Consider the following 10,328-nt stretch of genomic DNA (forward strand, 5'->3'; position numbering starts at 1 on the left):
TCTGTCTACCTGCATATACACTTCACTACACCTCTGAGTCTCTCAGGGATGCACAATGTTGAATTTTGAATACACATGTTTAAGTTTCAAAATAAACCTCAGTCCTTAAAATACACCTTAGAATTAAGGAATAAGGATGAACAAAGAGTAAAGACTGTGGATAATGTAGGTCTGTTGATCCTATGTTCAACTCCACAAATGTATTTCTACATAAAGCTGACATTTACAGCCGATGTATCAGACGTAAATATGTTCAGAGATTTTCATACATGCCAATAATGACATGACGATGGTGTTGTGCATCCAGAGTTTCTTTGTTGGTCTTTATCCCTTCTGTTCCATGGTTAAAATCCACATCACACATGGGCATAGCACAGTTAAAGTGAAGTTTTAATGTGAGAGAGAGAAAGGAAGCTGCAGCTGCTGCTCTGAATAGTTAATCAGCCTTTTGAAGACTTGGATGGATGTAAAAACAAACAAAAAAACCCCACAAACTAAGACTGTCTTAAATGAAAATTAATGTAAGCTGAGAGGAGTGTGAAGTAAGTGTGAAGTGTGTGAAGAGAATTTCCTTGAATATTACCTGCTGCATTAATGCACTGGCTCACCCTGACTTTGCATGGAAGTATTAAAAAGGAGCTGGCAGAAAAAAAAATCTCTGTTGAAAATGTCATCCATTTGCATTCAAATGTACTGCTCACCCTCAAATTTTAAGGAGTTTTGTACGTGTGTGAAAACATCCTCTGTCTTTTGTTTAGCCTGGTTTGTTCTATGAAGCCAACAGCCAATAAAATGACTGACATGGACAGTGTCCCGAGGTCATCTGAAGGGTCAAACAACCAGAGACAGGCTTCTGAGAGGATGGTGGAGGAGGGGGAGGCACCGACTGTCCGCTCCTGAAGCCCCGACGTCAAAGGTCAGAGTGGACTTTCCAAACCGTCACCCTCGAGTGAGCTGTCAGGGGACACGAGTTCCTCCGTCCCTCCCCCAGACCAGAAACAACGGCTGCTGTCAGAGCAGATAGAGGACACGCAGAGGGCCAGGCAGGGGTTAAGTTTGGCTGAAGCCACATTTGGGTCACCTGACCCCAACCTGGAGGTCAACTCAATTTCATTTCAATCGATCTATTGAAGCGGTTTTCATTATTTTCACTCGTGAAACTGAATCGCTCATTAGGTCATTATATGACAAGATGAATGGCGATTAGGTTTTTTACTCCAGTTGAGTAAATATAAAAGGATTTTCTGTCTCATTTTCTCTTTCTGAGTGGATTTCTGTAACTGTGCAAATAGCCAACTAACATGACTGGTCGATTCTCCCTCCCATTTAAAAAACAGTTGGTCATTCATCTGAAAAGGCCAATCTTAATGCCCTTACATTGTGAAAATTTGATAAATAAAAGGTCCCTTTCATGCATATTGATTTGTTTTGTCTCATTTGTAATAGAATGTGCAGAAAACATGATTTCATGAGATTTTAAAAAACACCCCTGCACCAACTACATACAGCCTCGCCCAGTATTCATATTTTTCATAACACACAGACTCATAAAGTGATCGTTGTCCATAATAGTGGTAATTTCTGCATCGATAATCACTGTAATTTCAGTGATGACTCCCAAGAGAAAATTAAATGCCAGACGACTGTTTTGGCTAATTGGACTTAAGAGAAATTTAATGTTAGTTCAACCACTTCAAATTGCCAAATCAGTGAGGGTTGGTTTGTTTTGTAACTGCATATAAAAACAAGTAGCTACAACAGTCAGCACTTATGCTTGCCTACTGCCTTATGAGTCCACAAAGACAGGCAAGACAGTCTGGCTTTAGACCTTGGATCTCAGATGCCCTCCCACCCCCTAAGGTAAGTGTTATGATACCAAAAGTTAAAGTCAATAACTTGATCTGTAAAACATTTGATAAAGCAGAGTAAACAGTCTGCTTACAGGAAAAAAAAAGCTTGCCCTCTATGGAAACACTCATACGCAGCTAATGTAACCAAGGCTAAAGCTAACAAAGGCAAGACAATCTGGCTGTAGACTACTCATCTGAGAGGCTTTATATCTTAAAATGGAAATACACGTTAAAACTTTCTAAATAGAATAAGATGACACTTCTGTATAGGGTGAGGGTAAGGGGTAAGGGGGGGATACAAAAAAGTAAAAGAAAAACCTTACCTGGAAAGCCTGATCACAAATAAATTTAGTTTATTAAAGCCGCCTAAACAGCCTGCTTAAAGGAAAAAGCTTGCCTCTTTAAAAACATTCTAACAGCAAGCATAGCTTACGTAGCTCAGATATCTACATAGCTTAAGCATCTAACAGAGCTATGTTGCTAACATAGCAAAAACTAAGATCATAAAAGCAGCTATGTAAGCTACATATTTACAAAGCTAATTTAGTTTTTGCTGTGTTTTTTAAAGCTAACTTAGCTATAGATTATGGAGCTACATAGCTAACCTATCTAAAGCTAAGGTCACAAAGCAGCTATGTAAGCTAGGTATCTATGTGGATAAGTTAGGTCTTGCTATGTCTGCTAAAGCTAACTTAGCTATAGATTATGGAGCTATATAGTTAACCTATCTAAAGCTAAGCTCACAAAGCAGCCGTGTAAGCTACGTATTTATGTTATCCATGTTGCTCTGTTAGCTTAAGCTACGTTTTTCGAAACCTCATGTTTGCTAAAGCTAACTCAGCTATAGATAATGGAGCTGTGTAGCTGGCAAATCTAAAGCTAAGTTCACAAGGCACTTATGTAAGCTAGGTATCTACGTAGCTAAGTAAGCTCTTGCTATGTCTGCTAAAGCTAACTTAGCTATAGATAATAGAGCTACATAGTTAACCTATCTAAAGCTAAGCTCACAAAGCAGCTATGTAAGCTACCTATTTATGTTATCAATGTTGCTATGTTAGCTTAAGCTACGTTTGCTAAAGCTCATGTTTGCCAAAGCTAATTTAGCTATAGATAATGGAGCTATGTAGCTGACACATGTACTTAGTCTATTAAGTTTGCAATGAGGTCGTTTTATGTATTTAACTGCCAGAATTTGTTTATGAACAAAATTGAATTTAAAAAAATCTCAAACTGGAAATACGTTGTACCTGCATCATACGGGGAGTGACTTTCAGAGATGTCCAGTCTACAGCCGTTTTCCTACTTCTACATCCACTATGCAATTTAGAGGATAAAACGGGTCTGGGCTGCACGGAAATGTTAGTTTTTGGAGACACCTGAGATGTTTGATATTCCTTTACAGTTCAACTTGCTGACGAGTACTCGTGCTCGGTTGTGTTTGCATCTCCAAAGCCCTGTGAGTCCCCTTGACTTGTGCTTGAATCGCCTCTATAAGCAGACTCAGGCACGGTGAAATTAAGCAGTCTTTAGGGTCAAGTGTACTCAGATCCAGGCCTGGGTTCCCAGTGTTAAATTACTGTAACCTGAGGCTGTTGTAATATTTTTTCTTCCGGCCAAGCAGTCCTTGCAATGCCTTTGTATACAGTTAAACATTTTATACATAACATATTGGTCAGTACTGTGATCCTTGTTTCCACTTTACATTAAAGGCATCATCACCTATAGGAGGTGCAATAACTCTCCTTGCTAAGTGACAAAGGTACAACAGTTATTGGGATTTAGATGGACTGACAAGGCAAAATGTTGTCAACATGCTTGGTGTGTAATTCTGTGAAGCAGAACATTTGGCCTCCAGCGACCTGGTTGAAATCAGTTTATCCACACATCAACGAGCAGTAACCTCATCAGTGTCCTCCACATATCCTGGTATCAGCAAGGAGGGATGTTGAAGGTGAGAGAATCAGTGTCTGAAAAATAGATGTCCTCAAGGTTTTCTTTGTATTCAAGTCAAAACCTTACCATCTGTGAGCCTTTGTACCAGGTAATTCAGGTGATTTTAATCAAAAACGCCCTAAAACACAGTCCAGGCAAGTGTACTCTATATAGAGACATTCTGGGCTTTTTCTATTTAGCCAGCAAGCCACTTTGTTTCAGCTCAGATCATTGTTTGGGTCTGTAAACTTTGAAAGAGACAATTACTCAGTACTTTAAGGAGGGAACTACAGGGGAACCCTACTACAAGCATAGCCTCTCAGTGAAGATATCCCTAAACCCAATAAAGTCCTTAATTTTGGTCCCCACAATTCAACCATGCAGGCCGATGAGCAGCAAGGAGCTACCACTTCGCCAGGGTTTTCAAGTGGACGTTCCTCAACCCACCGCCGATGTTTCGTCCAATTAGTCCTCCAGAGCACTGGATAGTGATCTCCAGTGTCCCAGAGTCAACCCTCCCAAGCTAGCTACTACCACTACCCACAGACCAAGGCTCCAGGTAGTGACAATACTGAGGCCTTAACAGCCTTCACTCTTCTTGGAAGGCTTTTCACAAGATTTTGGACTGTTTCTCTGGGAATTTGTGCATATCAATTCTGTGGAGCAGCATTGAGGTCTGGCACTGATATTGCAAGTGAAGGCCTGGCTCTCAATTTCCGTTCCAGTTCATCTTAAAGGTGCTAGCTGGGGTTGTGGTCAGGGCTCTGTGGGGGCCAGTCAAGTTCTTCCACACCAAACTCATCAAACCATGTCTTTATAGTCCTCGCTTTGTAAACTGGGGCACAGTCTTTTCTGTTGGAATAGAAAGAGGCCTTCCCAAAACAGAAGCAGAGCATTGCCCAGAATGTCTGGGTATGCTGAGGAATTAAGGTTGGGCTTCAATGGAGATAAGGGGTCTAGCCCAAACCCTGAAAAACAGCCCCATACAATCCCTCCTTCACACAATTCACAGTTGGCACAGCGCAGTCAGGCAGGTAACACTCTCTGGGAATCTGCAAACCAAGACTCGCCCATCTGACTGTCAAACAGAAGTGGAATTTTGAAACTCTCTTGAGCACTATGCACCTTAGCAGGTGTTGACCCCACTGTGATTTTAACATGGTCTTCTGCCACATGGCTGGGTGGCTGTTGTTCCTAAACGCTTCCACTTTCATATGAAAACAGTTACAGTTGACGGTAGAATATCCAGCAGTGATGAAGTTTCATGAACTGTCTTATTGCAAAGGCTGTGTGCGTGAGAAGAATTATATTCATATGTATGAAAGGAGAGAATATGTTTGAGGGACAGTATTAATTGTGGCTTGTATAGCCCCTCATAGATTTATACTACATTAAAAAAGGCATTTTAGTAGTAATTAGCTGAAGTGCATCTTACTGCCACCTACTGTTGGCGAGTTGGACATACTTCCATCAATAAATCTGTTCTTTCCCTGTGCTTTTATGCTGAAACAAGGGCAATAGTCCAGTGATATGGTCTAAATGAGCTGAAACAGTTGGTCGACTGGACTGCACATGTAAACAACATTGCAAATGCTTCAGAAATGATGTGTTCAGATTTTCTTGCAGAGAAACCTTTACTGATGCTTCTGCATCAGTACATAATTGCACATAAAAGTCCTACTTTTATATTATCTGGGGAACCATGGTGATGCTAACTGTAAATTGTTCCACTGAAAGGGCACTCTATATAAAAAGATCAGAGTTCAACAGTGAGCTCATTCTCATCAAACCAACAATCACTGTGTGTATGTAATGACAGAGTGCTAACACCTCCAGTCTGCACTAATTCGTCTCCATTGTTCTTTCCTTCCTCTGGCCTTGTCGGCCATAGAACGACTCAACCACTTCTTATCATATTAATCTCACAGTGCTGCTGGAGTCCAGCTGTAACAGCTTCTCTCATACAGCCAGAAAAAGATAAGAACAGTACAGCTTAAACAAAGTGTTCGGTCTAACAGCAGGTCCAGAGGAAAAGGTTGAATTGAAGACAAAACACAATGGATTCATTTTAAAGGCGGCACATGTGGCGGCACATTAGAACACTGAAAGTAAATGCATAGAGGGACAATTTTACTAAAATAAACCATTTACCATATTGTGCTAAAGCATTAATATATAAAATTCATTTTTGTAGCTTTAATAGGAGTGGTTATTGTTTAGGTTTAATGTAAAATATTGTTATCACAGCTGACCTTTACAGCGTATCATGATTTTCCTGACCTCCATGGTCCCCCCATTTCGCTGGACCCCAGAGAGCCTTTCCCTTTATCCCAGCTTCATCTAACATACAGAAATATTCAGCTTTGATTTCAGCCCCTTTCACACATACAATGCACTCCTGAAAATTCCAGGTTGGGCTGCCCGTGCAAATGCTAACTGCAGATTTTTTTAATCCCAATATTAGCTGGGTGTTTTTCTCACCAGTGCCCTTGTAAAATTTCTACTTTAATCGGGATAATGGGGGTGCAATCAACCAGATGTGCAATTGCAGCAGGTTATCGGGAAAATTCACCACAAGTGAGTGTGAGGTGATGATGAACCTACAACATGCCACAGGATTTCAATGATTTGAAGCAGTAATTCAACTGCTTCATTATGTTTTCTTTCTGCTTGTATTTTCTTCTCTACTATTTTGTTGATTTCTGTGAATATAATGAAAAATATGTCTCAATGACAAGAGCAAAAGTTGCCATCATGGTGTTAGACTCTTTTGCTCCGTCTGCCATTTCTGTGTTGTTCTTTCTTCACATTTCCAGCCTCCTGAGGACCCACCAACTTCTCTCTAATTCAGGAAGACTTGAGGGCAGGCCTAACAACCGAAATAGTTGATTGGTTTAAATGACCTGATGAGGAAAATCTCCCACTCTGAGGGTCAAGTGTGAAAGAGTAGGAAGGGAAGCCAGGACTGGAAATATGAAAAAGGACTGATGACTATTAAAGTGATTAAATGTTTTTGATTGACATCTTGAAACAGAGACAGTGAGCCGCACAGCTGACTTCAAATGTCACTCTTTACGCTTCTGTCCTTCTCTTTATAGTCCCTCCACTGTAAGCCCTTTGGATATCACCTTGTTGGGGGGCGTTAAAGGACGTCTTAATTGGTGCTTCCAGGCAGGTAATTAGCTCTGATGGCATGTGCTCCCATAGTGATGCGAATGACGAGGACACAGTAACGTCCCACCCTTCACCCCAATAACCAACACACACAAAAGTAAAGGCCATGTGACCCGAGGAGTTGCCACATTCTGTGGTCATTCTTGGGAAAAGACAATAGGTCTGGTTGTTAAAATAGGCACCCTCTCAGCAGGGAGACACAGGAGCCGCAGCAGCTGTCCCATAATATCAAGCTTCAATGGTCCCAGCAGCCTCAGAAAACATCCAGACCAGAGGGGTTTTAACTGTGGTGTGGACATTATATATCTCATTAACGGGGAAATACAAAATGACTTTAAAGGTTGTCTCAACCTCTGGAGAGAACAACTCCCTACTAAGGGATTCATTTTGAAGTGTGCCTCACTGATGGCTTATGATGCCAGCTTTGTCAACAGCAGTCGCAGTGGAGAAAATAATCTGATTTGTCTTTTCAGGAGTTTCAGGTGTACAGCTGCTGCTAATGCCAGGAAATGATTCATTTTTTTATGCTTTCTTTGGGATATTTCCTTCAATGAAGGAAAATATTAAGTGCACTGAGGAATTTTAAACAAACTTACAGATATAAACTGGGAAAGCAGAAGTCGACAATTACAGCAGGTGGTCCAGGTTTTGAAGCAGCAAAGCAGCCCCAGACCATCCCACTACCACCACCATGTCTGAGTTTTGCTATGTTGTTCTTTTTATGAAATATTGTGTTAGTTTTACTGCAGATTTAACAGGATGCACACCTTCCAGAAAGTTTAACTTTTGTCTCGTCAGTACACAGAATATTTCCCAGAATTCTTGGGGATCATCAAGGAAAATGTGAGACAAGCCTTCGTGTTCTTTTGTGTCAGCACCTTGGAACTCTCCCATGGATGCCATTTTTGTCTCTTTCTTATGATTGAGTCATGAATACTGACCTTAACTGAGTCAAGGGAGGCCTGCTGGTCTTGGGATGTTCTGGGTTCTTTTGTGACCTCCTGGATGAGTCCAACATGCACTCTTGGACTAATTTTGGTAGGTCAGCCACTGTTTGGAAGGTTCACCACTGTTCCAAATTTTCTCCATTTGTGGATAATGGCTCTCACTGTGGTTCACTCGCGTCCCAAAGTTGTAAAAATGGCTTTGTAACCCTTTCCAGACTGATAGATGTCAACGACTGTTTCATCTGTTCTAGAATATCTATGGGTCGAGACATGATGCATTTCTTTTTAATAACTTTTAGCCTACTTCACTTTGTCGGACAGGTTCTGTTTAAAGGATTTCTTGATTCAACAGGCGGGGTTTGCCAGTGTATCCAATGGCTACTGCTGGGGTAGCCGTTAGCTCAGATGTAGATGTAGGAAAGCAGCAGTTTATAGGAACAGGACAACATTTCATTTTAAATCAAGAGCATAGAGCCACACCAGCCCCTGATTGTTCTGATTGGTAGTATTTAATCATAATTTATTGATCTATTTCTTGAAGTTAGAAAAAGTGGTATTTCCTGAATAACTCAAGTTTTGTCCCTGCCATCTGTTACCACCTCTTGTCCAATAGAAGATGGGATTGGCTCCAGTCTCACATGACCCCACACAAGACGGATGATGGATGGATATGCAAGTTTTAACTAATTTACTACTTTATGTCTAAAAATTTAAGGTTGTGGAGACAAAACAATTAGACAATAGCACGTTAATTTAAATGTATATCTTTTTGTTGTTCCTTGGTTGTTGGGTGGGTCTTAGAGACCTCAGCGCAACGCCTGCCTCCAAACTATTTTTTTGCCACAATAGCGTCACGTCTCTTCAGCCGAATGCCATTTTAGGTCTATTTGTATCCATGGAAGACAAACAAGTACCAGGAACCCCAGTGAAGCAGAGAGCATTGTGGGTGATATGCCCATTCTCTGCTTGAATAATGATGACAAAACAGGAATTCTGACCTTGTTCATGGGGAACACATCCTGGGGCACGCCAGCAACAAGGGAGCAGAACAATAATAGCTTTTCCTAAAAATATAAGGGACTGACCGAGGAGGGCTTCCATTACAATGGCATTGAGCTTAAAGTCCAGCATAGGAGGGAGGAGATGGAGGAGGAGGGGTTTTCCCTTTAGGGGAAAAGGGTTCAGCATAGTTACACTTTTAAACCCTTCTGAAAGAGAGGCCCTAGGGAAGCCGACCAGCAGCCAGATTTAGCCATCTCCTAACACCTGGATCTATTATTCTTATAATAACACTTTGTTTCATTCTCTATAGGTATCATTAATGTGCAGGATTTCTTGTGAAATTGTCATGAAAATAAAGTAAAAATCTTGTAGAAGAAGTAAATCATATTTTTGATCTTTTAGCCTATATGTTGACCATGACTAGCATTTGGACATTTTACATTAAAGTTGTATTTTCTCTGTTATTCCTTGATGGCAAATACCAACATTTATCCATGCTTATGCTTACATATTTTTGTTCGTGCCATGTTAGCTCTTATAGTTGTTTTTGTTTATCTGTGAATTCAAAGACAAGTCAAAATGACTCAGAAATGTAAGCTTTGAGTTTCCAGTCAAGTCAACCCCACATCCAAACCTAGACAGAATTGTGTGAATTTTTTTATCCTTTTTTTGGCCACTTGGGGGCAGTGCATTAATATTTTCAAACATATTTCACATATTGCAATATGCAGGTCACCTGACACGCCAGATGGATTTGTTTCACACATCCATCTGGAAAAGCTTCAATAGGAAACGTTTGAGTAAAGGCAGAGCCTTTGAAAAAAACTCGGAGTGTGATTGGATGAACGTTCTGTCTGTCACATCTCTACGGGCCAATCAGAGCAACAAAACATGTGATGTAGCCACTATCGGGCTGCTCCTGCGCAGTTACTGAGGAATAACGTGAAACATGGCGACTATAGACACGTAAGTACTAGACTTTTTTCATTTTTGAAAAAGAAAACAACTCACTGCTGGTCTTTGTTCTTTTAATGAAGAAATGTCATCAAGTTCTGATAAAACTGGCGCTTTAGCAGCATCCACGCTAATCTCTTCCTCCATAACTGCACCAGCTCTTGCTGCTGCTTGTTTATGTCCAACTTTGCTGCGCCTGAAAGTACTGCCCCTCGTTGCTGATTGGTCCTGTCACTTTCTAACTAGGACCAAACGGCTCAGTTTGGAGCTTTGCAAGATGGATTCGCCAGTGAGAAACACAGAAACGGGCGTACCCATCTGCTTTGCAAGGTTGGTATGCAGGTGGAATACGACAAATTACTTGTGTACACTACCTGCAGACAAAGAAAGCTTTAATGGATGTGTTTTTTGTCGAAATGTAACTTTTTTATTTTACTTGCAATTTACTCTTAAGTAAAAACATAAAGCA

Source organism: Cheilinus undulatus, linkage group 14, assembly GCF_018320785.1.
Source record: "Cheilinus undulatus linkage group 14, ASM1832078v1, whole genome shotgun sequence".
NCBI classification, from domain to species: domain Eukaryota; kingdom Metazoa; phylum Chordata; class Actinopteri; order Labriformes; family Labridae; genus Cheilinus; species Cheilinus undulatus.